This window comes from Physeter macrocephalus, unplaced genomic scaffold (assembly GCF_002837175.3).
Source record: "Physeter macrocephalus isolate SW-GA unplaced genomic scaffold, ASM283717v5 random_1284, whole genome shotgun sequence".
Taxonomy (NCBI): domain Eukaryota; kingdom Metazoa; phylum Chordata; class Mammalia; order Artiodactyla; family Physeteridae; genus Physeter; species Physeter macrocephalus.
Genome location: NW_021146527.1, coordinates 14,973 through 23,807, shown reverse-complemented (window position 1 = coordinate 23,807; position 8,835 = coordinate 14,973). Strand labels below are relative to the sequence as shown.

Genomic DNA, 8,835 nt, shown 5'->3' with positions numbered 1-8,835 from the left:
GAGATCTCAGCTCTGGAACTTGCTCAAGTTCTGCCCTCCAGAACCTGCTGGAAATCTGCCCTCCAGGGTGCTAAGGAAAGCTGTTCATGGGAAGGGGTCTCACCAGGGGCACTTTTCATGTGTACTTTCCTCACGCAAAATACTGAAAAGGTATGAGTTCAAGGGTCGAGATTTAATCAAATTAATCATTTTTACTGCTTTATCAGAGTTTTTTTTTTTTTTTTTTTTTTTTGCGGTATGCGGGCCTCTCACTGTCGTGGCCTCTCCCGCTGCGGAGCACAGGCTCCGGACGCACAGGCTCAGCGGCCATGGTTCACGGGCCCAGCTGCTCCGCGGCATGTGGGATCTTCCCGGACCGGGGCGCGAACCCGCGTCCCCTACTTCGGCAGGGGGACTCTCAACCACTGCGCCACCAGGGAAGCCCTATCAGAGACATTGTTAAATGAAATTGGCTGTTAGGCCCCTGTTCTCCTGCAGGTGTGCGGTGGAGAAGAACATGATGGCAGGGCACGGCTGGGGAGGGCTGGGCTGAATCTAAGGCGCCAGCTGTTTACCTAACACTGCTGCTGCTGTGTCACCGGTGTGAATGTCAGCACAGCAAAAAAGGACAAGAGCCGTTTCGTACTATTATTCAAATAGTTTTGGTCCTGCAGGGCCCCTGAAAGGATCCTGAAACCACGGGGGTCCACAGACTACCCTTGGAGAACTGCTGAGTTGCTGGCTTGGCCAAGCTCCTAGCCTAGGAAGTAGGGGTAGAATTTAAATATTGGGCTCCTGGCTTCAAACCCTGTGCCATTTCCACCAAAACTGTTGGGGTTCCCAATAAACAGCCTGCCTCTTCTTTGTCCAGATTCTTAATAAGTTGCAAAATAAAATAAAACTAGGGTCCAAATGTCATCTTTTATTACAAATAGAGACCAGGTTGAAGGATGTAACATCAGGTCTGTCAACCAAGTGGGCTTGATAATACCAAACCCAATCAGCCACATAGCACTGGCCTGGAAATAGACCGTGTGTGTGTGTGTGTGTGTGTGTGTGTGTGTGTGTGTGTGTAGGGCTGGGGAAGGCATGGGGAGCATTGCCCGTGTGTGTGTGTGTGTGTGTGTGTGTGTGTGTGTGTGTGTGTGTGTGTAGGGCTGGGGAAGGCGTGGGGAGCATTGCCCGTGTGTGTGTGTGTGTGTGTGTGTAGGGCTGGGGAAGGCGTGGGGAGCATTGCCCAGAGAGACAGAGCACAGCACAGGTGGTCTGCAGCCCCTCGTCCCCGGGGAGGTAGAGGGCAGGGCTGAGCTGAGCATGGTCAGCTACTCCTAAGACAGAGGAGCCTTCGGCCTTCGTAAGACAGGGAAGAAACCCAGCCTTAGAACAGGAGTCTCAGATGCTTCCGACCCTCGCATTCCACATTCGAGAAGTTTTCCCTCCACCCCATGTCTGTATCCTACCAGCCAAAGGCAGTCTCTGAGTGGCCAATTCCCAAGGTTTCTTGTCATTTCTCAGATATGCTCAGCACCCCTCCTTAATGCCTTTGTAACTTTCTATATCCTAGATCAAAAGTAATCAGATGCTTTTTCAGACAAATAAAGCATGTTGGAAGTCCCCTTATTAAGAGGCAGTGAGGTGGAGGAAGAGAAGAGACCAGCTTCTGGCTGGGCCTCTGAGGGGCTGTATGGTGCTGGGACTTTCGCAGTTCAAGATGCAGCTGGTCAGATAACCCAGGTCAGGGCACCCGGAAGTGATCTGGGCAACTGGGTCCCCACCACCATGCTCATGTGCTTGTAATGTGTCCTGCAAACTCATCCATCTGAAGGAGGCCCCTTTAGGGTGACCAGATGCTTGTGTCCATCCTCCAAGAGGCACTACATCTGGGAACCTGGAAAAGCAAACAGATCATTAGATGGCTAAACAGACTTAAAGCCCAGGAAGTGAGACGAGCCTGGGCCGCTGCAGCACAGGCCTTTCTAGTGATTAAATACTTGCGCTGCCAGATGCACACTCCCGTTTTCCCCCTGGTCGGCGCAACGGCGGAGAGCTCTGCTTTCAGGCTGCGCCCTGATCAGCTGTCAGTTACTTCCATCCATTTGCTTGAGCTTGTGTGACATCATCTTCATCTGAACACATTTAGCGTTTGTAGCAGGCCGAGCTAAGTTTACAGATCATTTTCTGTTGATTGCGTTTTTGAGTGGCCGCTTCTCTGAGTGTCCGAAGAGGGCCAGTAATTCACCAGTGTGCGCTCTCCCAAGTTGCTCCCGCAGCCCGATTTACTCCAGGGAAGATTTCCTTTTCGACACTTGATCCTCACAGGAGTGTGGATTCCCATCAGGTCTGATCAAAGAGATCCTCTGCGATTTGCCCTGCCCTTAAAGAGCCACCTGTGTTGGTTTATTTCACTAATAGATGCCGCCTTTAATGTTGCTGGCAGCCTGTGGGAGCGTAGATAAATATCCTTTAAGCCAAAAACAACAGAAAGTGTGCAAGGGCCTTAAGCAAGACCAACCTTTGAGTTAAGAGTTTGGGATTTTGAAATGGAAAGCTTTTCCACCCCTCACAAAGAATTTTTTTATTTAAAGGCAAGCAAACAATCAGATGTTGTTAATATGCATTTCGAAGTTAATTTTTTAGAAGAAGCAAAACCTTAAAGATAAACCCCAGGTCTTTAACTTCAAGTGTGAATTTCTCCCTTAGAACCCCACATTTATGAAGTTTCATTTGGGGAGTATCTGTTCCCCGCAGCTTGGTCTCCAAATGATTTGTAAGAGCTCTCACTATTAAAGCCCATTCATAAGGGAAGTTGTCTTTAAAAGGAGTTCGGTTTTGCTTCAAAACTGAGTTTCTTGATTGTTTACTTGGTTTAAAAGAGTGTACTCTGGGGTTTGGGTAATTGACATGCTGTAGAGGACCTGGTTACCTCCTCAGTGTGTCTTACCAGTGGGACCTTACATCAGATCTCCTGGACCAGGGCCCGTAGATCACCCTCTTCATTTTAACATATGGCACTTTCAGGGCATGACACGTTCTCCCAGCTTACAGATGATTTTCTGTTGGTTGAACTGTAGAGTGGCTGCTTCTCTGGGTGTGCAAGGCAGCACCTTCATTCACCACTTAAATCTGAAATTCTGCAGTCAAGACATGAAAATCCAGGTTTTCACAAAACCCCCATTTTCAGAAAAAATCACTGAAGTGATTCTGACATATGCAAAGATCTGATGTGTTTCAGAACGTACTAACTTCGCTTTGCCAGGTTTCATTTGTTCCATGACTCTCCCATACGGGCTCTGGAGATAAGTTTCCAGTTCATAGCCGACTCATGCCAGGTACCCACCAGCATTGGCAGCACTGACCTCTCGGCATAAAGGAAAACGCTGGGCGGTTTGTACATTTCTTCATCATTCCTCCTGTGCCGCTCTCTCAGATCTGCACTTTCTCCAGAGCTCCCCAATGTAAAGGGATCTGAAGATGCTGAGTCTGACCTGTTGGCAGCATGTGTACCTTGCTGAGAAGAGGGGGAAGTGAGCATTTGGCTTCCTGGTGCTGGCATACACATTTTAATTTTAGGGTCTTCATCTGCTTTGGTAGATAAATCACAAACATTTCCATGAATAAGCGCGTCTGTTATGCAAATTGTTTTCCGTCTGCTGGTCTGTTGAGAATAATGTTCCATAATTACAACAGCTATTTACTTATGGGCAAATCAGCTTTCTTACCACCTTCTCCATTTGAGAGAGGCCTCCAACTGCTGCAGGAGCCCTCGTGTCTGGAAGGGCTGGAGTAATCTGCCTTTGTGGGCGTGTGGTCTGAGTTGGCAGGTCCTGGGACAGAGAAGGATCCAAATACCATATGTTACTCATTTGTACGTTTATTCCATGAGTGTTTATTGAGCACCTACATCATGCCAAAAACTGTGCAAGGCTGGGTATTCAGAGATGAATAGACCCAGTCTAGTTCTCCATAATTCACAGTCTAGTTAAGGAGAATTAAATTCAGCATGGTGTTCTAATGAGGGGTAAGTATAGGGGTTCATGTAAGTCCAAGGAGGGTCCATAGTCCAGGATCAGGAAAAGCTTCCAGGCAGAGGTGACATCTTCTCACTATGCTCCAGCCATGCTGGTCTTTCCTACAGTTGCAGATTCCTCCCCACTCCAAGTATTCTCACTCTCTGTTCCCTCAGGTTTGAATGCTGTTCCCTCTCCTTTTGACTATCTCCTCCCATACATCTTCAGGTCTTGCCATAAATACCACTTTCTCAGGGAGGCTTCCCCTGACCTCGCTCCCCACAAATCTACATGATGATTCCTCTGTTATTTTTCTTTCCTACCGCCCCATTCCTCTACAACACAAATATATTTGTATCTATGTGAATCTTTAAATAACTGTTTATTGTTCCTACTAGCATGTAAGCTCCTTTTCCTCCACTGTGTATACAGTAGTGTCTGCCACACAGAAGACACTCAATAAATACTGGTGGGACACATGAATGAAACTACCCAACAAAGGCAAGTCAAGAAGCCTTCTGGATCTCAGTTTCTTCATCTGAAAAATGGGATTTATGTGCCTGCTTCATAGGATTTTTGGAGTGTGATTACCTGAGCAATGTCCCCCAGAGATTTTCACATCCTAATCCTTGGCACCTGTGACTATGTGACCTTATATGGCAAAAGGGACTTTGCAGATGTGATTAAATTAAGGATCTTGAGATGGGGAGATTATCTTGGATTATCTAGATGGGTCTGATGTAATTACAGGGGTCCTTATGAGAGGGAGGCAGGAGATCAGAGGGACAGAAGGTGATGTGGTAACAAAAGCAGAGAGAGACCTGAAGATGTTACGTGGTTGGCCTTGAAGGTGCAGGAAGGGGCCACAGACCAAGGACTGCAAGTTGGAAGAGGGAAGAAACAGATTCTTCCCTGAGCCTTCACAAGGGACACCCCCCCTCCCCCCACTGACACCTTGATTTAGCCGGGCAAGACTCATTTTGAACTTCTGACTTCCAGAACTGTAAGAGAAAAAAATGTTATTTTAAGCCTCTAAACGTGTAGTAATTTTGTTACAGCATCAATAGAAAACTAATACATGTAGGGATCCAATAAGATCTTGTGTGGGATGACTCTTGGAAAAACACAAAGCCAGGAGTCATTATTGGTTTACGACAACTCACCCCTTGTTTATTCCATTTCTGTGCAGTGCTATGTAAGTTCCAGCTCCTATAATGAGGCGAGATGCTTGAATAATAGCCCTACACCCCAAGAAAGGGTATTTTTTCATAGTTTGTAATTGCCATAGAGCTTGAAAATCTTCCAGGTCTTACAGTTCTTAATTATGCTCTCATGCATATGTATCAATTACCCACATGCTCCTACCTAGCTTGTTACTGCAAAGATATTTTAAAATATATATATATTTGGAACAGTTTCCTCTGCATGAATCTCCCTCTGAAAATATCCTATGAAATATTTCACCTCCACTGCAATAATCCGCTCCAGTTGGGACATGCTTGCCAATCTTCTCCTGCATGACGAAATTAAACCTCCATTGTTGTCTGCTGCAGTCTCAATCCTACTTATTCTACCTGGCAGTTCTCTCCTCTTAACTCCCAGGGGCGTCATTGTAGATTTGGTTCTCTGGGTTTGTGTCTACTTTGCTGGGTAGGGTCTGCAATCTGGGAAGGATCAGGGAGTGCCTGACCCAGGAGGTTATATTGAAATGGCAGTGGAGGGGGAAGAAAGAGTGTTGATATTTTTGCTCGCTGTTTCTTCCTGTTCGAAGTGGCTCTGCAGGGTCTATACTTCTGGGCCACTGAGTTCCCACTGAATCTCAGTGCTAAGGGGAGGCAGTTTTATCTGCAAATCAATGACTTTGCCCAGTGATAGCACGGGAGTCCTCAAGTGGCCCTTCTGGTGATTTTCGGTCCCACCTGACTCAGTTTTTCAATTTGTAAGTCTATTTTCTTCTTTTCTGATTCCCCCCTTTCCTTCTCTTCCTTGTCTCCCTGACTGCTCCCCCTGTCCTAGAGATGCCCAAGGGAGTTAACTATATCTGCTTGTCTCTGTGGGGAGAATCACAGTAGATCTTCACTGGACATTTTCATCAAATGGACTAATATCATTCTGTTGGTGAGCTGAAAGGTGGTGGTCTGCCTCAATTTTTTGACTGTTACACTGACCTTAAAAAAATTTCTTTTGTGAAAGAGGAGATTTCACCTGTGGAACCTCTATGTTTTAAAACATATGAGTTGTATCATTAGGTAAAACCTTTAACCTCTCTACATTTTGGTTTCTTTAACTGTAAAATGGAGATAATAATAAAAACACAGTAGTGTTGTTGGGAGGATTAAATGAATTGCTATGTAAAATGCTTGTCACTTACGGCGCACGGTCGCTTGGAAAATACCTATTCTGTCCTCTGCCCCCGACTCCATTCTCATGCTTGAGATGCGTACACACTCCCCGGTGAATTTGCTTTAAAGGAAGATTCTGGGGTCTTAGTCCAGAAAGTCAGATTCAGTCGTCTTGGGAGAAGTCTGGGAATGTGCACTTGGAGCAAGCTGCCCAGGTGACATGGATGCGGCTGGTCTTCCGACTCTACTTTTAGACACTGTTCCATGGGCTGTGAATATGGTGAGCTTGGACCATAAGCATCTTCAGGGCAGCGCCTGTGTGACGTCAATTTGTGTATAATCACAGTGTCTGTCACAGAGGAGACACCCAATACATGTTGGCCAATGTTAAATGAATACCTCTGTGCACTTTCCATATTACCTGATTTGTTTTTTTCAGGCTTCACTCCTCACTGGGTAATTAGAAGGCTATGTATATAGTACACTAGTGTGACCATCCATCCTCTGAACCCTGAAACATATGGGGTCCCCATTCTCCTCCATTCCTGCATGTCCAAATTTCCCCATCTTTCAATAAGCCCCAGTTCAGAGCCACATTCTCTATGACGTCTTTCCTGGTTAAAGTTAACATTACCTTCCTCTTCAACCAGTTTCTCTATGTCACGTAAAATAGATTAACTCATACAGGTTAAGCATGTGCATTGGCTCTCTCGGCAAATTACATGCTCTTGATGGTTTTCCCCATAATGTCTCTCAAATCCATCTCCTACTGCCATTTGGGCCACAGTTGGCCCAGTCCCAGCTCCACCATTTTGCTTGTATTTATGACATTAGCTTCTTCTTTGGCTGGGTCAGGTGACTGCGAGTTCTGTATCTTTTCGATCAACTCTCCTTCAAGTAGGCTGGCTTGAGTGAGCCTCAAGCTCCCTGTTCTTTATCTTCAAAAGAAATGTGAGACGCAATCAGAGATTGGGCATGTAATGGAACAAACAGTTTAAATCTGAATTTGAGATGAACCTCGGCGGACTCACCTTTCTTAAAGACTGGAGCCACAAGGGGCTTCCCTGGTGGCGCAGTGGTTGCGCGTCTGCCTGCCGATGCAGGGGAACCGGGTTCGCGCCCCGGTCCGGGAGGATCCCACATGCCACGGAGCGGCTGGGCCGCAACGGGAGAGGCCGCAGCAGAGGGAGGCCCGCATACCACAAAAAAAAAAAAGACTGGAGCCACAAACATAGCTTCAGAAGAAACAAGCTGGGAATATCATGCTTGTCTGTAAGCAAGCTGAAAGCTGGCACTTGCGTTTGTTTATTTATACAGTTAGCGTTCTCTGTTACTCACACTTGGGTGGGGGAGACTTTCCTGATTGGACAGCTGACCTAGCATGAGTTGGGCTCATGGCCTGCTCTGGGGGAACTGCCAAGACTGAGGTTCAACGTGGAAAGTCTTCTTTGCTGCCTCGAGAGACGGTAGTGAAAATGACAGGTACAGAAGAGATCAATCTAGCCCCCCCGCTTCCGGTCCAATGGCAGCCTGGCCTGGCAAAGGGCTGATAGTCTTTCCCCTGCTCTTCTAGATTATTTCTAAGGTGTTAGCACCACGCTGATGCTCTTGTAAAATCACACTGGCTGCTATTCCCCTTAGATGGTGTCTCAGCCACCAGCTCTAAATGCCTTCAGATGTTCAAGTCAGCAGACGCGGCACTGTCTTCGTTGGCCGAGGTGCTGTCAGCTAGTCAGCAAGCGCTTACAGTGTGTCCCCTCGGTGTCCATCTCTGCACCAGGTGCTCTGTGCACTTGACTTACATGTGTGAAGAAAATAGTTAATTGCCTGCTGGACGTGCTGTTCTGGAAGGGTTCTGACGCTTTGGCGAGCATTGCCAGGGCAACCAGACCAAGAAACTGTTAATTAATTAATACTGCAGTGATCGTACTCCACTCTAGATAAAGTGAAGAGGAAGCTGGTTGGAATGCTTTTCTTCTCTGTGAGGGGTGGGTGAGAAAGAAACAGGGAGTTTCACAGTAGAGGTTTTGTCCCATTTTAAAGCTAACGGGGAGGGGCTTCCCTGGTGGCGCAGTGGTTGCGCGCCCGCCTGCCGATGCAGGGGAACCGGGTTCGCGCCCCGGTCTGGGAGGATCCCACGTGCCGCGGAGCGGCTGGGCCCGTGAGCCATGGCCGTTGAGCCTGCGCGTCCGGAGCCTGTGCTCTGCAACGGGAGAGGCCGCAGCAGAGGGAGGCCCGCGTACCACAAAGAAAAAAAAAAAAAGAAGTAAAGCTAACGGGGACAAGACAGGGAGAGAACTGGTATGGAGGAGAGTTATATAAGGATGAAAATAGTTCAGCCCATAACCACGTGGATGACCAGCAGAAAAATGGTTGAAGGGTTTCTTAGGAGAGATGGAAACCACAGCATGAAAGATCTATCAAGGGAGAAGCTTAATTGCTGAGTTGGGGTTCAGGTTTCATGTAAAGTTTAGCCTTCCGATCAGGGCACCTGAGAAGATTCACTT

The 8,835-nt window shown here is 47.2% G+C and overlaps 1 long non-coding RNA gene across 2 annotated transcripts; it reads right to left on the bottom strand.

The window, feature by feature from the left end:
• Positions 1-1,076: 1,076 nt before the first annotated feature.
• Positions 1,077-5,284, bottom strand: LOC114485396 (uncharacterized). Of its 2 annotated transcripts, none has more exons than XR_003678849.1 (4): positions 4,808-5,284; positions 3,219-3,803; positions 2,921-3,110; positions 1,077-2,417 (listed from the first exon to the last, which is right to left on the bottom strand). It is a non-coding gene; the product is annotated as an uncharacterized lncRNA (long non-coding RNA). The 2 variants fall into 2 exon arrangements; XR_003678850.1 differs by having other exon boundaries at positions 3,223-3,803.
• Between the last annotated feature and the right edge of the window lie 3,551 nt (positions 5,285-8,835).